We start from the raw sequence: 19,997 nt of genomic DNA on the forward strand, positions 1-19,997 counted from the left end.
TTTCTTTCACAAGAAAGTGTCGAGTGATTTTCGATGGCCTTGCCTGTTCAAGTGTGTCTACACTGGAAGCTAGTCTGTGTCAGCTGACTCCAGGTGTGGCCAGGGCTATCAAATTGCAGTGTAGATCTCTGGGCTCAGGCTGGGGTAGCATAAATTGTGTGTAAATGGAAAGATGTGGGTGGCTTGATTCTGTGTTCAAAGCCTGCTGGGCTTATGGTGCAGTGTAGGCATATCTTAAGCCAGTCGTTCTCAAACAGGGGTACGTAGAGGTCTTCCGGGCTCATCAAGTAGTACCATATGATACTGCTGTTACTCTTGATTTGCATTCATAATTTTCCCCTTTGCCCTGACATCCCCAATGTCTTGTTCACTCAACCCATGTCTTAACTTAAATTGTAAACTCTTCAGGCCAGAGACTCTCTTACATCTGTTCATTCAGCATCATGCACGTTTATGAAGCTATAACAATAATAGTACACCTCTACCTCAGTATAACGCTGTCCTCAGGAGCCTAAAAATCTTACCGTGTTATAGGTGAAACAGTGTTATATCGAACTTGATTTGATCCGCCAGAGCATGCAGCCCCGCCCCCCTGGAGTACTGCTTTATTGCATTATATCTGAATTCATGTTATATTGGGTGGTGTTATATGGGGGCAGAGGTGTAGTCAAAGCAAGAGACTTTGTCCCTTGTCTATCCTGGGATTTTTTTGCATTGGGGTCATAACACTAATGTATCACCAGGGGTACAATCCTTCCACTATGGAAGTACTGTACTGGTAGAAAATGAGCTTGCACTGATAGCAAGGTAATTTACTGGCTAAAGTGGCACCAGAGTGCATTTTGCTCTGATGCAGCTAACTGCATTAGACAAGACCTGGAAGATAGGACTCCTAGATGCCATTTACAGCTCTGCCATTGATAACAGTAATTAATACTATAGCAGAGGATCTGTGGATCTCCATTAATTAAAATGGATAAAGGTCTCAGAAATTCTCAGACAAATGTACAATGGAGACTGGAAAAAGAGGTAGGAAAGATGAGGCCGGGTGGTCTCTCTGTGTCTTGGGCACGCATAATGTATAGAACTGAACTGATTATGACCATTATAAGGTGGGGCACAGGGTGTACATGTAACACACATACCACCAGCAGCAGCAGCGTGCATGTTGCACAGCTGTGGGTCCCTCTGTGTGTGTGCGCGTATGTGTGTGTCTACAGGTAGCAGCAGCATCGGGGAGAGAGAAAGCGACTCAGCTGCAGCAGCTGCACTGGCTCGGATTTGGGAGGCGATTGGCACTGCAGAGGAAGAGCCTGATGTTGGAATATGTCATGGTGAGTGATGGGCTTTCTTGTCTGTTTAAGGAGCTCCTGCATCTAGAGAATGGAAAAAGTGGAGGGAGGTGGTGACTGGTTGAGCTGTTTTTTTTCTTTCTCCATACACAATATTGGACAAACTGACTGATGTGTTTTCCTGTTGGACCACCTCTGTTCCTGAACTTAGAGTGGGGAGAAAGGGCTAGAGATGGGGACAAATTGAAGCAGACCCCCTCCCTCGCCAAATCCCATCATGCTTATGGTTTCCCTGTCCAGATGGTCCTGTTTCCTGCGTTTAAAGACTAGAAAAATAAAGGGGGAGGAAGCTGGGGAAAGTGGTAGGACAGACCAGTGGGTCTGGGGAAACTTTCACTGGCAGAGGCTGTCAGCTGCTGCTGCTTCCCCTCACTCACGTGTATCTCTGTGTCTTTGGTGCACGTCACAACTGACGTCTGGGCCTTTCACCCTCAGTGCTGCCACCACTCTGCTGCTGGCCGAGTCTAGAGCTAGGAGAGAGGGCGTATGAGAGAGACACGAGAGAGGGAGCGAGCGCGCGAGCAGGACGCACACGCACACACACACGCGCGGGATCCCCCCAGAATCCAGGCCCCACTGTGAGAGAGCAGAGGGAAAGGGAGGCACGTTGCTCATTGGTTAACCTGCTCCTCGTTTTTGCACAGGCAGCAGCAGCGTGCATGTTGCACAGCTGTGGGTCCCTCTGTGTGTGTGCGCGTATGTGTGTGCCTACAGGTAGCAGCAGCATCGGGGAGAGAGAAAGCGACTCAGCTGCAGCAGCTGCACTGGCTCGGATTTGGGAGGCGATTGCTCACTTTGCTGACGGATGTATAGCTAGGAAAGATTTATCCAGCCATCCCGTTTGTGCTCTTTTCATGCATTTTTCCAGTGTGGCGTTTTTGCTTCTAAATCTCCCTGGGAATTTTCTGTTTTGCATCAGTTTTTTGCATTCCTGCTAGGACATCCGTGGATACGTCTTGCTTGCCAAGTTTGTAGTGACACCTCTCTGATCTCCCCCTCCCCCCTTTTTGGATATATTATAGTACCCGTTTGTATATAGACATATAGATGTTTTTGCCTCTTTCAAGAAAATTGGAGTTCTTTGGGGAGCGAATGGATACTGAAGAGGACAGTCATAACATTCTTTTGAGCCTATAAAAGAGGCGCATGAAGAAATTGTTTAAATTCAGCCATCAATTTAGCTCGAAGTACTTATGGTTGCAGATCAGGTGCAAACGAGCAATAGTGATAAGGTAAGGGTGAGCTATCTGAGGCAACAGCATTTGCTATGGGTTACCAATAACTTCTTTTTCAGAGCAACTGGGCTGATTTCTTTGCCTTTTCTGTGCAATCCCCTCGTCCTTTTGAGTTTTTATAATGCATATGGGTGTTTTCTTCCGTGAATATTGATATTCGCAGCTACTTGCATCGCTATATTTAAGAGTTTATTGGTTGTTCACATGTTTGGACTGTATTTGGTAACTGTTTTAAAACACCCACCTTCTGTTTTAAAATAAATCTCCTGATAGCACTTTCTGGAACAGGGCAGTATTTCTGAAAAGCCCTGTGGAAAATTGCCCACAAAAGCCGTTATTTGCATTTAAAAAGGAAAGATAAGTAGTTAAAATTCCCCAGGGGAGAACTCGACAGTGGAACAAATAAAATAAAATAAAAAATGCAGGTTCTTCCTCCACTAAAAGCAAATTAATTTCCCTGGGAGGTTCATCTTAGCAAGATTTACCAAGAGGAGACTGAATCGTGGATGTTAGGGTTCACATGGGAGGATAAGGGGGAACCTTTCTGCGGTGTGTGCTCAATCTCCATGAGTAACCGACACGTTTCTTGCTCCAGACCAGACTCTGGTATGTCATTTCAGTATGAGGGACTTTCTTTTACCAGCGTAAATCCGCCCTGCTGCCCGCTGCCTTGGCCATCTGTGAATTCCTGGCTTCCCCTCCGGTGGCTCCTTAAATCTCATCTCATCAATTCCCCTTCCTCGGTTGTTTGTTCATCGCTGCTTTGCGCTGAGATTTCTGCGGCTCCCCCTCTTTCTCTCGTACGATCGCTTGACACCTGAATGCCCAGTGGCTGCTGTGTGCGTCTGTGCATGTGTGTATAGGGGAGAGCTAGCCGAGGTGCGTGTGCGTGTGTCTGTGCGGGCGAGGAGGGATTAATCAAGAGAGTCAGGAAAAGCCTCGGTGGGAGAGAGACCGACTCAAGGCGAGTGCTGGGGCCGCTGCAGCCTCAGTGCGGCGCGCTCGCTAGTGAGTTGCAGCTTTGCAGCGCTGAGAAGGAGCCGGAGCCGGAGGCAATGGGTAGCGGAGATAAAGGAGAGCGAGGGAGGCCGTTCAGGGAAGGGGGGAATACCCACAGGGAGGAGGCGAGGGGAGAGATCTGGCCACAAAGGGAAAGCGAGATCGCTGCGGCTCCAGCGCACACGCGGATAAACCGCATTCTGCCCCTGCCTAGTCTCCACGCTCTCCTGTTGGGTAGCCCTGTTCCTCCCCCTCTTACACTAATCCAGCATGCACCCCCCACCCAAAGTTTCTGCATTTCCTTTTGAAGCCTCTGTAAGGAGAAGAACCCCCGTCCCCCCCGGCTCGGGTAGTTCTCAGGCACTCTGCATTATTAGGCAGTTACCTTCCTTCTCCCCCAGGAATTTAATCCAAACATGTAAAATGTTCTGTACGGGCTCAGCAGCATGTCTGGTGGGGATGATGGAAAAGCACCTGCCTTGCATGTGAAATGAAATTGGGTTGTGACTTTGCACTGACTGGACATTCATTCTGGACAGAACTGTGCCATCAGGGCATCATTATACCTGGGGGTGGGGTGGGACTCAGAATACTGCCCCGATCTTCATTCTCAAACATTGGAGATTCTCGGTCTCGATCAACTTGCTCCAGTTATTTTTGTTTGTCCAGGTCCTGTTTAATGATACACATGGCACTTGAGGAGTAAGAATTTCAGTTAGCAGCCAACTGTAGAAATATTCGGCTTTTTATGGGATTTAATGGTTTTTTCCTTTTAAAACAAAGAAATATATGAATGCTAATAATACAGCAGTCTATAAATAATCTAAATTGTGTTCTAGGAAGGGTAACTTTAGCCTTATGCAGTATCCCCCGAATAACTGATTACACTCAACAATTACTGAAAGGTTCTTGGTAATAAAGGTGTCCTTAACAAAAGGCGGATGTTTCTTTCTGTGGGTCTCACATTGTATGGAGTTCAGTGAATAGATCTTGATTTTAGACAACCATTGTAATCTAGCAATAGGCCAGCCTACAGAGAAGAATTTATCTGGAAATAAGGGTAATGCCTGACCATACCTTTTCAGCGTTTGTAATATTTACATTGTCCTTGGCATAGACAGGAGCTCCCTCCACCTAGCAGCCTGCTTCAGTGACTTACACTGAAAGAAGGTAATCATCACCTAGGCCTTCTGATTACATGTTTTGATTAAAAGAAGTAGTAAATGTTTTTTTGTAAGCTTGCTGATTCTGTCGTTAGCTTTTCCAATCCTCTTAAATATAAGCAGGCGCTGTGGTGTTCAGTCTTCCAGCAGAATATATTAATACTCCTGCAGTGCTGAGTGGAAAGCTCCTTTTCCATGTTATTCCTTTCCCTTGACTTTATTTTCACTTTTTTCTTTATTCATTAATTAGATTTTTTTGATCCATCATTTACATTTAGGATGTATCTAAAATTGAAATAAAAAATTAAAGCCACTCTCTCTTGACAGTTGGGAACTCACTATTACAGAACAATGAAACCTGATTGTTTTAAAAGATTGCTCAGGCACAGGATTTGAATTTACCTAAGCTTCCCTTTAGTTCTCTTTAGTAATCTTTAAAACAATCTGTAGCTGGTGGTAGAGACAACACTTGTAAATAAGGCAACTTTGATTATTTATTTTAAATATATCTCACACAGTGTTCAATTGAAATTCCATTTCATGTTATTAACAAATCATTGTGGAAAAACATGTTTGCAAAAGTAGGTTCAGTTCATCAGATGGTTCTCTGGGTTACTATTGAACATCATACAATTAGTCAAAGAAACAGATTTTTTAATCAAAACATTACCTTGTATTTTTTCTGTAAAATGTGTATATGCAGATTCTGATAATACTGTCTTTAATGGGACTACTGGCAGAGTAAAGATGCTTCTAAGGAAGAACAAGGATTTCAGAATCCATTTCATGATTTATATGGTGGCAACATTTTTTGGCTTACCACATTTTCTCTGACACTTCTTGGATTAAAGTTTTAGAACTTGTATTAACCTGAATGCTCTCAGAAACATTGGGCCCAAACCTGTTGTCCTTACTTAGGACTGGAAGGGACCAAAGAGTTTTTTTCAAAATGTGTTACTGTGCAACCCATTCAACTCCAAAACAAGCAAGCCATCCTCTTTTAACCTCACTGGTTTAAAAAACAAAACCCACCCCTATCCTGCAGTGAGGGCAGGTTTATTTTTAATTCTACTCTTTTAATTTCCTTCTTTTTAACTTTAGTAATATTTAGCAATATTAGCTGGTTACTTGTAACTGGCATATCCATCTGAGCTTCACATTGTTAAGCTTGCTGTGGGGTTCTTTGTTCTACATTTGCCTGTGATTTAATTATGGAATCATTAAGTCAGTGTTTGCAGAACTTTGTTGATTATTTTAACTTGAACATTCCTCGAACATTTAGAAAACCACTCTATCTGCTGCAACAAGACTAGATTTCAGTGGTACATATTTTTTAATTTTAAATGAAGGTTCTTAAATATTTTAAATTAAAACGCAGAGCCCCTCGGACCGGTGGCCAGGACCCGGGCAGTGTGAGTGCCACTGAAAATCAGCTTGCGTGCTGCTTTCGGCACGTGTGCCATAGGTTGCCTACCCCTGCTCTGAGACCTTGTGGGGGCGGGGGGGATCTCTGGTACCCTGTGAGGCTGTGTATCTATTGGGTGTCTGGGAAGTGGGCGGGCAAAGTGTTCAAATGGTTACTAGTAATACTTTGCACTTACATAATACGCTTTATCTGAAAATCTCCAAGCGCTTTACAGTTGTGGGTAAGTATCAATATCCCCACTTTTGTTGATGGGAAAATAGGCCACCCAAAAAGTGATTTATGGAAGGTCAGACAGCAATTCAGTGGCAACTGTAAATAGAACTCAAGTTTCTTGACTTCTGGTTCCATGCACTACCCACTAGGTGGAAGTTAAACGTTTGGAAAAATTGCAAATATTGCAATATATAGGACAGATTTGGAGAAGGAAAGCAGTGAATGATACAGGACAATGAAATGGTACCTTCTCCAAAATAGACTTATTTGAAAGAAACATGGAGATGGGAAACATGGAGCCAGAGCACCCCATTTTGCAGACATCTTGCATAACTCCCACTAGGGTTACAGGATCCCAAATTGGCCTCACCATTCCATCAATAGGTGAGGGAAGTGCAAGGGGCAGATAAACCTGGTCTGAGCAAGAAATAGTGTGTGATATGGAGGCCATAGATAACGTGGCCTCCACCATATGGGACAACAAACTGTTCAAACATTCATATTCCCCCACCTATCTGGGTAATACTTATGGTTTGCATACTATACTGGCAGTGGTATCCCCATTGCGGTAGGGGCAGTTCGAGCTCTGCATATGAGGTCTTTATACCATTGTGGTGTTACGAGTGAATACTAATCTGGCAGCAGTAATCTTACATTTTGCTGTGGAATTTTATTCTTTGCCCTAGCTCATCCTCAAGTGGCTTGTCTGCACAGAGGATAACAGCCTGTTGCTGCTGCCAGCTAATGGAGTTACTCCTTTAACTCATGTATTACAAGTCTGGGCTTTGCAAGCTGAAAGTCTGGGGTTCAGACTCTGCCGATGGCCCATGGTGGGGTCCTTACAGTAGTTTGCGGTATGACTAAATGAGCTGGCTTAGCAGTATCTTCCATAACATACGCTACAGAGGGCCAAAATGCTGATATTCATTCTAAGAAGGATAATTTAAGTGGGGCCAATACATTTTGTCAAACAACAGATTTAGGATTTTGTAAGTGCTGATTAAAGGAATGAGATTCTGCGTTAGATTATAAAATAGCTTGGAAGTAGGGAGAGATCAAATTGTTTTAAGACTGTCCATGTTTCTTGAGGACAGTTATGCCCAAGATCATATTGTGCAACCCCCTGAGAAATGGCGACACCCGAGCATGATGTACACATGCACACACTGAAGACCCTTTGTAAAAATCGAAGAAAAAAATGTTTTTATTTCTTCTTCAAGTATGTTTCCACCTCAAAATGTAGTTCCAAAATGAAAGCATCAGAGTGTCTCCTCCCCTGAAAAAACAAGCAAACAAAAGATGGGAGGAATTACGTGGTTGGTGTGTATACTGGCTGAGGAATCAGAGGTCTTGTCCCTATGGACTGGAGACCTTTCCTGAACAGATAATGGGACTGCTATCAGAGAGCCCATGGAGGCTCTAGGCAAGCTCATGCATCTGCAGGTGGGAGGAAAGAGACAGAAGAAAGGAAGCTGGTGGAGAGCATGAAGAGTCAAGCAGGGAAGGTGAAGGTAGAAAGAAGGGAGGACAGGAAACAGGGAAGAACGTGGAAAGAAGATACCTGGCAGGAGAGAAGATTATATATCCAGTGTTTATTGGTGATCAGATTGCTACTAATTGAATATGATCACCACTAATTGAATATAATTAGAAAATTCTTCCTGGTCAATATCCATTATTTGTTGGAGGCACACTGATATTTGTGAAGCAGCTTGAAACAAAACTAGTTCCAACTCAAACGTAAGACCTGAGTCAACATTGTATTGCACTGTTTTATGTCATGTGGCTTCATAGATTTTTTTTTTTTTAGCATAAAGCAGGAGTGAAACTATGGAGAATCAGGACCATAGCTACTAGATATCTTCATTACCATTGGTCAGTGGAAACACCAGGTTTTCCAACGCTATTTTATAATATACAGGATTAAACTAGATAGAACTAGTTAGGCATGTTAGACAATTTCTCATATCTGTATACTCATTATATGAAAAAGGGATAAATAGCAGGAATACCAATAGTAACACCTATGTTTACACAGTGTAAGAAAAATTAAGCCATCCAAAGGATGCTTTTTAGAGGGTTTTTAATATTTTTATAATGGAACTGCCATTATTTTTAACTTAAAATAACTGAATACTCTTAAATACCAGCTATTAGGGTCTGATCCTCTTCCCATTGAAGTCAATGGGAGTCTTTGTACTGAATTCTGTGGGAGCTGGATCAGGTCCTTATTAAGTTAAATGTATGTTGCCTCCTCCTCCTCAACCCACATGGTGGAAGCATGGTCACAGGATGAGAGGAAAAGAGTCAAACTACCCACTGCACTGCCTGGTTATCCAATAGAACTACTTTATCATTCTGAAGGGGCCTATACAGGCGTGCAGCAGTTCTCCAAAAAGGGCCATATCTTTGAAGTTTAATGTACCCACTCTTCACATACCCCATCATACACCATTGAAAGCTTATTTTATGTCTGTTAGATGAGGTATGATGTGGAGCTGTCAAGTGGTACCATAAGCCTGTAGCAAGGTGAAACAATGGTATCCAAAATAAGAGTATCATTTTTTGCACAGTTCCAGGAACACTACAACATGACTATGACTGCCCGTGTTACTGTTTATATTAATTTCAATGCCTTAATGTGGTGTTTACTGGTCAAACAACAACAATGTTTACCAAACAACAATGTATTAAAAGATTTGTATTGGTTTTGCATGGGCAAGCTTTCCCGCCCACAGAAATGAAGCTTTTTAGCAAGTGGCAAAAAATGGTGACCATGAACATTTTGCAATATACCAACATGAAATGTTTTCGTATCTCATCGTTAATTGGTAAAGTATCTCACAAGTGATTTTTATCTTTTCAGTTGAAATTTGCTGACCAGAGTGCACACATAGTGAAGATTGTGCACCAGTAACAGTAGATTACATGTACACAGTTTGTACTGCATAGTGGGAAGATATAAATGTATGTGAATTCCTATTGTAATCTCCATTTGTAAGCTTTTGTACATACAAGGTAGCATTTAAAAGGTTTTAATTTGTAATTGTCTATGCATGTCTATGCAGCCTTTGAAATAGTCTAGAAGCTAGCTTTTCAATTCAGTGGCACTTATGCATAGGTCAGTATGTATTAGAGATGATAATACACATATTCCTATTAAGAATATGCAAAAGCTGTTAGAGAAAGAGGTGGCCTAACAAGAAGTAGTGATGAAGACAAAGTCCAGATACAAGTCCTTGCCCCTGCATTAAAGAGGAATGAAGAGCATGTTATAGCTCTTATCAATGATGTCATCAACAATATGAAAAACCCGTTTGATCCAGAATTACATCCAAAGATGCTTAACAACATATCTACTGGATTTTATGTAACATCAGATGTACAGTAGTCTCTGTTGAAAATAGCAGATGTTAGTGAAGAACAAATGGTGAGATTTGTGAGAGGTTCACTTGATTCTGATGGGACATGTAGTTTCTCCAGGCCAGTTAAGAAATCTGGCATCAAAATGTTTGCTGAGCAAATTAAGTCTGGCAAGAGAGGCACAGTCCAGCACCTATCAGTTCAGAAATTGTTTTCCATAGAGCTCTGCCCTTAGCAAGATGCAGAGATGATGTTTCAATGGCAACTGTTCTTAGTCACCCATTAGGATCTGTGCCTATGGCCCTCTTCCATGCTGATGAAACAAGGAGACAAGCAGACAAGGCTTAACTAGGGCGTCAGCTGGAAGCTGAAGGTGAAAGAACCCATGAGCTAAAAGCATTCAACAAAGAAAACACAGGGTACATCAGAGATGCCACGGCTGCCATACAAATGATGGCTAGAGACAAATTCCACACATTTGATGAATTGGCTGCTGAGTATTTGAGGCAGGTCCTACAAGGATTTGACAAAACTAATTCTGTGATCAAAGACTTTGACAGATATCACAACAGTAAGTGTGGAAAAATGCAGAAACACAGTGCAGAGCAAGATCTAAGATTGGATGCAAGAAATACCAGGTAATTGATGGATGACCCATGCCTCCATGGAAAAAGTTTCTAAACATGGCATCCAAGAAACAGTCACTTGTAAAATTCCTCTGTGAATATATGATTCGGATTGCACCTGGGAGCATGGGAGCACACCCAACACAAACACTCCTTCTTGCTGAAGACTTTTCCAGGGGTGCAAAGTTCATCACCAGTAGAGGTGTGAAGAAGCCCAAGACCTCCACAACTCAAGAGGAAGTGGACAGAAGGACACTTCTGCATGCTGCATATGCCATTGTGGCTTTTGTGTCTGTTGGGGTCAAAGGACCCATAGTAATTAGCAGGAGCGGCACCAGGGTTTTTGGCACCCTAAGCGGGGGTCCTTCCGCGCTTCCAGTCGTTGGCAGCAGTTCTGCGGCGGGGGGGTCCTTCCACTCTCCCGGTCTTCGGGGCACTTCGGCGGCGGGTCCCGGAGCGAGTGAAGGACCCGCAGCAGAATTGCCGACGACGACCCTGAGCACGGAAGGACCCCCTGCCGCTGAATTGCTGCTGAGGGCGGCAAAATGCCGCCCTCCCAAATTCTGGTGCCTTAGGCGACCGCATAGGTCACCTAAATGGAAGCGCCGGCCCTGGTAATTAGGTTACCTGATACAGATGTTTTGATCCTTGCTGTTCACTACTTTCCAAAAATGGAACACATAGATTACGTGTGGATTGAAACAGGCAGCACCCCCAGCACAACTGACAAGCATCACTTCAGACCTGTACATACCATTTGTGACACATTCACTCCTGACATCTGCAGCGTACTTCCTGCTGCACACGCATTAACAAGATGTGACTGTGCCATCCCTATTTCATAGTTGGGGGGAGGATATCTGTGTTTATTGTTGTCAAAACTACTTCTTAGCATATGCACAATGTGCCTTAGGTGGCATGTGACCAGGATTCATCACCAAATTTTGGTCTGCTGGTTGTATCATTGGCTACCCCGGCTCGGGCTGGGTACTGATGGGGAATGCAACAGTGAATGCAAAACAAACAGAGCTAAAATTTTATTAAAGCTAATGTTAAAAAAATGATATAGTACACAGGTTAAGAAAAGAGCGTCTGTGCTTAGATTATAGACAAATACAAAGTTTGTTTTAAAAGTCAAAAGATCCATGTAGTGCATAATTAGCAATAACCCAAATTTAGGTGAATACATTCAACTATACAGTTTAGATATTAGCATCCAAGTATTTGGGTACATCACTCATGAAAAGTTATACAGAGAGTTGGTTGTGGAAAGCAAATACAGCAATGAGTGAAGATTGTCCCTCAGTAATTGAGTATTTAGGGTAGATTGTCCATTTAGAAAATACAATCCATAAGGGAAGTATTTCAGTTACTTTCCTGACTGCGCATCTCATTGGCACTCCAGCTCATCCCTCCTGGTATTGCTGATGTCTGGTGACGTGTTCTATGTAGATGTCCTTTGACCACCTGATGGTGTCCGACACCATGAGTTTTTGCATCAGCCAAGCATAGTGTTGTCCGATTCTGCATTCTCTCAACATTCGCTCGTTACTGGGGTCCCATGCACCCAGAGCTCCAACCATCAGCATGTGTGTCTGAACCTGGTAACCTCAGCTCTCAAGGTTTCAGCTAGAGGGGCATATTTCTCCACCTTTCGAGCTCGGGCACCGTGGAAGGCCGGGATCCTGTTCTCGAAGGGCACTGTGGTGTTCACCGTCAAGATCTTGCCAAATTGAGTAAGACAGACAAGCCTCAATCTCTGCAGGAAGGAAGTTGGCACACAATGCTGTATGACCAGAGCAAGAAAGAAAAGAAAACCCACAAAGATCTGAATTGCTTGCACCTCTGTCTTGTCATCAAAAAGGAGAAGTCACTGGCCAAACTCCGATCGTGTGAGGACAGTTTTGAAGAGTATGGCAAAAGAGCATCTTGGTAAACAAAGATGTGGATGACTTTGTACATAGGTGAACCAGATATAGGATCACCATTGCAACATGGGTGGTAAAATATGCATGGTGAACTAATAGTGAATAAGATGATGATGATATTGACTAGAAGTGTCATCAGCGCTATTTCATTTCAGTGATATCTGCACTCATTTATTGTTAGATTTTTGTTTTACCCTTTAGATTGCTGTTGTGATGCTTTGAGGTCACAAAGAAATCCAATGTTATGTCTTGAAATAATAGATAGAGACACTAAACTAACAAAATGAATGCAGATATTTCAAAGTGGTCATTTTAATGTGTTGAGGGTGTCATTGTTTATCCCTGTTTCAATGGTAATGACACCACTTGACACCTCCACGATGTACCTCATCCTAAAGTAGACATAATAAGCGTTCAAATGAAGTATGATGCATGTGTGTGCATGATCTGTTTCTTAATATTTCATATTGTTAATTACCAAAACTCAGTAAACATAAAGTTAAGAGAAACAAAAGCAAGTGTATGCTAAATGTTACAGGCCCTGCATGATCTGGTGGTATTTTATTTTGACTCTTTCTTTCTCTTCTTTTTGCTCAGCGTTCCTACTGCAGAATTAACTTATCTCTTATTTTCAGTAAAGCCTCACCTCCAGCTGAGATATATTTAATTTTTATGTTTCATTAAGAAAAAAATCTAAACTAGGAGAAAAAACCCTGAATGCTTCCAACTAAGCATGTTTATTAGAAAACTAAAGTTAAAAGTGGCTGAACAGCAGATGAAAGCCGTAGCCAGCTTGCAATTTTATTGTTAAAATGGGAATTCAGTGAAAATTGAAGTTTCTCAGTGAGGTGCTGTACCAACCCACAATAAAAGAATCTCTACCCTGAGGAGCTTTCATTCTAAGGACCTGTTCCTGGGGTGAGTTCTGGGGCAAGTGGACCGCTACACTCACACGGAAATCATTGCAGGCTCATTGCCTAAATAAATAAGGTAAAGGGGGGGAGAAATAGGCTGCAGACATACTAGTAGAGTGATCAAGGCAATGGGTGGCAAATCTCCTTGGCATGTAAAGGGATCTGAGCATGTGGGGGCAATTTTTTTTGAATCACACAATCAGAGACTCCCTGGACAACCTAATAATTTGATATACTCCTCTGTAAATGTATATTCTATACCAGTGGTTCTCAAACTAGGGCCGCCGCTTGTTCAAGGGAAGCCCTCGCAGGCCGGGCCAGTTTGTTTACTTGCTGCATCCGCAGGTTCGGCCGATCACGGCTCCCATTGGCCATGGTTCACCACTCTAGGCCAATGGGGGATGCAGGAAGGGTGGCCAACATGTCCCTCAGTCCACATAACTTCCTGCAGCTCCATTGGCTTAGAGCGGTGAACCGTAGCCAGTGGGAGCCAAGATCGGCCAAACCTGCAGATACAACAGGTAAACAAACGGGCCTGGCCCACCACAGGCTTTCCCTGAACAAGCGGTGGCCCTAGTTTGAGAACCACTGTTCTAAACTATATGCTACTGTACTGTCTCAAATATTATACACACAATGGGCCTGATTCTGATATCAGTTACGCCAATGTAAATAAGGAGTAACTTCAGTTAAGTCAATAGAGTTAAACTGGTTTTAATACAGTTTGTGGGATTAGAACAAGAACCGTTCTTTTTTAATTAGAGTGCAACTTTGTTATATATATGTACCTGTAATCTGATATGAAAACACATATCTCTAACTTTCTGTGTTTCAGTTGTTTGATTCTTCAAACACAGCAAGCTGAATATAAAAAATTACAGTAACATCTAAGTGCAACCTGCCTTAAGCAACCATTCAAGAGACAAGTGACATTTAGTTGCCAAGTAAAGGTGGTTATTAATTACAGATTGAACAAATTGTACTGGAAACCTTAGTTTAAAGTGGTTGTTTAAGACAAGAGACTGCCAACTGAATGGGGGCCTTTACTGTAACTAACACTTAAGTAAGGAGTGGTTTCCAGAAGAGTCAAAAGCAGTTGATTTCATTGTTCTTGGCTCACATCTTCTCTGCTTTAGTCTTGCGACTCTTATGCTTTTGTATGTATGATTATTAGGAGAGAAAAAACACTCTATCTTTCAAGTTTCATTGTTTTCGAGTATAGATAAGTCCAACAACATTATTGTAAATACCATGTCATTCTTTTTATTTTCCCCATAAGTTTTATGTGACACTTTCATAAAAATAATGGCAGTCTTATCTGGAATCTACTTGTAAACGCTGAAGAAAATTCTACAAATAATCCTGCAGTCCTCTCAGTATTGTATAAACTCCCACGAATTTCCTGTGAGGGTCGAGTGCTTTGTAAAAGAGGCTGATTGAACGCAAAAACTCCAGGTTCCATATTACTGTTTCCCCCCCCCCCCTACAAAAAAACTTTTAAGATAAAGTTCAGGTCTGGATCTAAACTTTATGGCTTGAGTTCACCTTCACTCGTTAGTAGATAACATTCTTTTCACACCCTAAAATATTATGTAAATGAAGGATAAAAATATTACCAGAAAGAGATATAGTTTCTAGAACTGAGTCAAGAACTCTTTCTAATCCTGGTTCAGATATTGATTTCCTTTGTGACTACTTAGGGATAATTATTGCTTTTGTTTCAAGTCATCTGAGAGGCACAGTTCCTTCATGCTACAGGGTGATGTGGTAACTTCTTGCAAGCTTATACCAATATCAAATTATAACAAACCCACATTGACTCAGGTGGATTGGTTGGCACTGACTTGGGTGGGCAGAGAAAAGCTTGGCTATTCCCTGTCCTTTCCCCACCCATTCCCCATCCACCTGTTCTGGGTAGGGGAGTAACAAGTGCATTGCACCTGCTTGCTCCTATATGCCTGTCCCCAAGGTCTTAGCCTGCACATGGGCCTAAGGGCGAAGAGAGGGTGGTCTTTTACCCCTTTCATGGCTGTATAGGCCAAGACTCGATCTCTCTTCATTAATTTCCCATCAGTGAAAGGACTATCTTACAGAGGTGCTGGATGTAATTAGTCTCCGTAAAGTTCTTTTGAAGATGAAAAGTGCAATGTTAATTATTCTTAAAATTATTATGCATAAATCTTGTGTAATTTAAAATAAATAAGTGTTGACGTACTATTTGTGATGGGATGGATAAACTCCACACTGGAGAGAGTCAAGGTGGCAGGAACAACTCTGGGCCTGGGAAGCCCCACCCCAACAGGCCTGCTTGGCATTCTCCAGTTGGAGGAGTGAGGGACATAAAAGGGAGTCTTTTCAGCCCAGCAGGGTGGCAGGCAGAGAGAGGCAGATCAGCAGTCACAGCTGCAGAAGGACTATGCCAGGAAGGCATCCCCAAAGGGAAGTCTACTGCATGGAGCTGGGACTCTAGCCTCTGAGACGCATGGATCAGATTGCCAGGGACAACTGCCAGCCATGACACGCCCTGATGGTGGCGGCCTTATCTTGTCCAAGATATGGAATGGAACACAGTGGAGTGAGAGGGCCTGGGTTCCTCCATCCCGTGCTGCTAGGTGGTGCTGCTACCATGGACTCTTAATGCTTAGGCGGGGCTGCCTTTTTAAGGCCATGGGAATTGCGCATGGAGGTCTTCCAGGATTGTGACTTGATAGACGATAGATGCTATTTTCAAATAAAAGTAATTCATCCGTTTCCAAGCATGTTTCTTTCCAAAATATTATGCACGAAGGAGTAGTTGCTTGCAAAATGTTGAAACATTAAATAAATTAAGAAAAGATTTAGTTATAATTAAAGGGAGAGTCAAGTCCCAAGGTTCTTGCAATACAAATCTCAATTTACCCAAAATTTGGGGTCAGAGGGTTGGCTCCGATGTGATCTAGGCATAGACATACAAACAGAAACATCCAACATACTTATGTCCTACTTAGATATAAGCACGTTTCCATGAAATATGGAGCCTCTCAGCTGGCAGTTAGGATTCTTTAGAATATAATAAAAAAACAATCCATAATGATAATAAGGAATGGTAATTGAAATGTTGATAGACCCTTTACTATCACAGAGCTGTGATAGGTGCTGCTTTAAGCTTCCTTGTCATAAACCTTTTCTTACTCTAATATTTTAGAATAGGGCCTGGCAACCTATTGTGATCTTACTCTTGATAACTGTGGCACCAGAGTGCACGGCTTTCAGAAAACTGAGAAAGCAATTTCTAACATAGTTCTAACACATGCAAACACCAGAAATGTATGAATTAATCTAAACTAAATAAACCAGTATGTTGAATTTATGATTATAGCAAATATCTGAATCTCAAATGGTAATTTTATCTCTTGCACCATTTTGCAAAGTTGTATATTCAGAAAGTATTAAATATTTTTAAGTTGTTTTTTCTTCAAAATACAGGGAAATTCATTAATACCAGCAAAGAGCTGAATCCTGTAGTATACTGCATATACAATACTTTAATTTCTGTATGTTGCTTTTCATGCTGTTAAACTAAAGAATCAAAAGTTCATAACTGCATTTTCTGGCTGAAGCCATGACAAAAAAAAGGAGACTGCTCTATAAATACAAGGAACCTGATCCTGCTGACGGTTAGATTGTGAAATACAGTCAGTAAGATCTATGAAATCTAGAGAGCAGTATTGATGTTAGCATCAGAGGGAGCCACTTGCCCATCTCTTGGCCAGATAAGAACTATAAAGATGGTAATGTTCAAACAAAAAGGGACAAAATGGCAGGAAAAAATGGTAATCAGTTGGACATAGTCCAGACACTGTAAATTATATTTTAAAACATAAGTCCTTACTTGGAGCAGTTGACTGATTCAGGCATTTTTTATATTGAATACTCTTATTTTTTTTAATATTTAGATCTGAATGTACACATCCGATTTTGCATTTAAAGTGTTGTCATTAAAGCTAGCGGGGGGATAGAACATTAAATATTCTAAAACTGAATTATGAATTTAAATCATGAGTATCATCTAGATTCCGTATATACTACAATAAAATGTGTTGCAGTCTGACTGATATACATTTAATATATTATGCAGTTAAATACATGCATTTGCAGATTCACTTTAAGGTAAGTAAATTCAGTAATTACATACTGGGCCCTAATATTTCTGGTTCTACATCACATCATGTAATATCTGGTAGGTAGATAGATATGGCCAATTCTGCATTTTCGTGCCTCAAATCCTACATTCCTTGTCTTCAGTGAGCTTGTTGGGTGCACAGGAATTAAGGATCTGGCCCATATTTTCCCATGTCCCTCAGACTACTAGACTGTGAAATTTGTGCAGCATACCATGGGAGAGGCATTTCTCTTAGATTTGCATCTAAGATCTTGTATTTTAGGCATAGCTAATTATGTATTATTTATTTGTATTACTGTAGTGTCTAGAAGTCCCAGCTGAGATCAGGGCTCAGTTGTGCAAGGCACTGTATTTACCAGTAATAAGAGAGAGATCGTTCTCTGAAGAGTTTACAATCTAAATAGACAACACAGACAAATTATTGGAGAAAGTAAGTATTATCCCCTGAATAGCAGTGGGCTGAAAAGTTTGTCTGAAACGGGGCTTGTCTGACTTGCCAAGTTCACAAAAGTAAGACTATGGCAGAGCTAGCAATCAAATCTAAATCTCTTAAATCCCAGTACAATACTTTATCCACAAGATCATCCTTGCTTTCCTAACTTTAATGCCAAAAGAACTGATCACCATACAGTGAACACAGAGCAAGTTTTTAAAAAATAGATTAGTAGTTTCAAGAATAAACACGAGTAGTAGAAATCAGTTACTTATTTACACACAAATATATACTTTCCTCTGGGACAGGATGCTCCACTGGTATTCCAGCAATGTAACAATACTGAAAACATCCATGCAAATTCATGGAGAGCTGAAGAGAAATTTAACATAAAATATCATATAACTACAACTTAATGTCTGCTGAAACAGAGCATTTCCAAATGTACATGTGTAACATTCAAACATATATAAATCCATATATATATATAATACAAATATGTATTATACGTGTGCAAAATTAGAGATTTTGTAAACTTGCCCCAAAGTGCTAGATTTCATTAACATACATCTACTGAGCAACTTCAGCACACATACAGGGTCCCAGCTTTGTTTTATTTGATAAGAAAAATCAGAATTGCCTCATTTGTTCACTGCACAGAGTTTGGAAATGAATGGACATGCTTGCCAATTTTATATGTTTGGACTAAATCAAGTACGAAATTCTTCTATACTTTACAAGTTGTGCTGCCACATTTAAATTAATTCTCTCTCTGAGAGTGAAGAGAACAAAAAGTGACGGTGTTTCTGCAACAGATTTTCCACTTTTTTTACATTTTTAATTCATTAAATCCAGAAATTCTCCTGACATTCCTACCTTTATACATCTTTTTGTTTGGCTGGTGGGCAGCAGTAGTTTAGTTCATGACCAAGAGTCAGGCAATTGAGATTCTAAGGGTATGTCTTCACTACCGGCTGGATTGGCGGGCAGCAATTGATCCAGCGGGGATTGATTTATCGCATATAGGCGTGATAAATCAGTCCCCGAGTGCTCTCCCGTCGACTCCTGTACTCCAGCTGGGCAAGAGGCACAGACAGAGTTGACGGAAGAGCAGCAGCAGTCGACTCACTGTAGGGAAGACAACACGGTAAGTAGATCTAAGTACGTCGACTTCAGCTACGTTATTCACATAGCTGAAGTTGCGTAACTTAGATCAACACGCTCCCCTCAAGGGTAGACCAGGCCTAACGGTGCTACTAATTCCTGTGGAGAATTTGGGCAAGTTGCTTAATGTCGCTGTGCCCTGGCTTCTCTCTCTGTGGAATGAGAATAATATGTTTGTTTGTAAAGTGCCTTGGTAAAGCACTCTGGGGTCTTCACGTTAAAAAAAATCACTCTTCTAATAAATATAAAATATTATTTCTTCCCTGCTTTTATCTGGATCCTTTAATTCCTATTTAATTCTCCTTGACTCCTAGCCTTTCTCTTCCTTCGGTCCTTTTGTAATCTGTTTAGCTCTACCACCCTATATATTTCCTATCTCCACTCTCAGCCCAAGAGCTGCTGCCACCTTAACTTGAAACACTCATAAGCTTCTATAGTGTTTTTGCAGAAAAATCAGAACTTGAAACAAAACCTTGCTATAAAATACTAACATTAAAGATTCACTCCAAATTCATATGGCCTCATTTTGTGAAAGAGCAGGAAGAGAGAAAAGAATTAGGGCCATTTCAGACTGATTGGTAAGCAGCTAGACCACTGGGTGGTCTTCTGAGCTTTGAAATTTTTTCTGCCTTGGGCAGTGGAACTTTGAGTGACTAGGGAAATATAGCATATAGGTTAATCAGCCAGACATAACCAAAGATTGGTGATTTTTTTTTTAAATTTATTGATTTAGTGACTCTGTTTCTCAAATGACAAGCTCAGGGATTTTAAACAAGTTGCCTTCAATCAGCTCAGTGCAGAATTTGGTAATGAACTGCTCAAATGTCTGCTTCAAATCATCATAGCTCCTATGAAATCCTATATGCTATAGTGATAGGTGCATTAGAGATTCCTAGGATAGAGAGATTAAATACTAGAGAGAAGGCAGACACCTCTACAGAGTTAGAGGATCATGAAGAAATGGGTAGATGTATTGAAGCAAACAAAGGCTGATGATTTATATCCAAACTTGGGGTGGA

The 19,997-nt window shown here is 41.4% G+C and overlaps 1 protein-coding gene across 2 annotated transcripts in view; it reads left to right on the top strand.

Annotated features, from left to right (window-relative positions):
* The first annotated feature begins 1,154 nt into the window (after positions 1-1,154).
* NLGN1 (neuroligin 1) overlaps positions 1,155-19,997 on the top strand; it is a 596,937-nt gene continuing 578,094 nt past the window's right edge. The window contains exons 1-2 of one of the 2 annotated variants that reach the window (XM_050965860.1): positions 1,155-1,220; positions 2,067-2,584. The gene's annotated coding sequence lies outside the window, so the exon portion shown is untranslated. Of the gene's footprint in view, positions 1,221-1,917; positions 2,585-19,997 lie in introns of those variants that run through there. The other variant, XM_050965861.1, reaches the window with a different exon arrangement.

This window comes from Gopherus flavomarginatus, chromosome 8 (genome assembly GCF_025201925.1).
Source record: "Gopherus flavomarginatus isolate rGopFla2 chromosome 8, rGopFla2.mat.asm, whole genome shotgun sequence".
NCBI classification, from domain to species: Eukaryota; Metazoa; Chordata; order Testudines; family Testudinidae; genus Gopherus; species Gopherus flavomarginatus.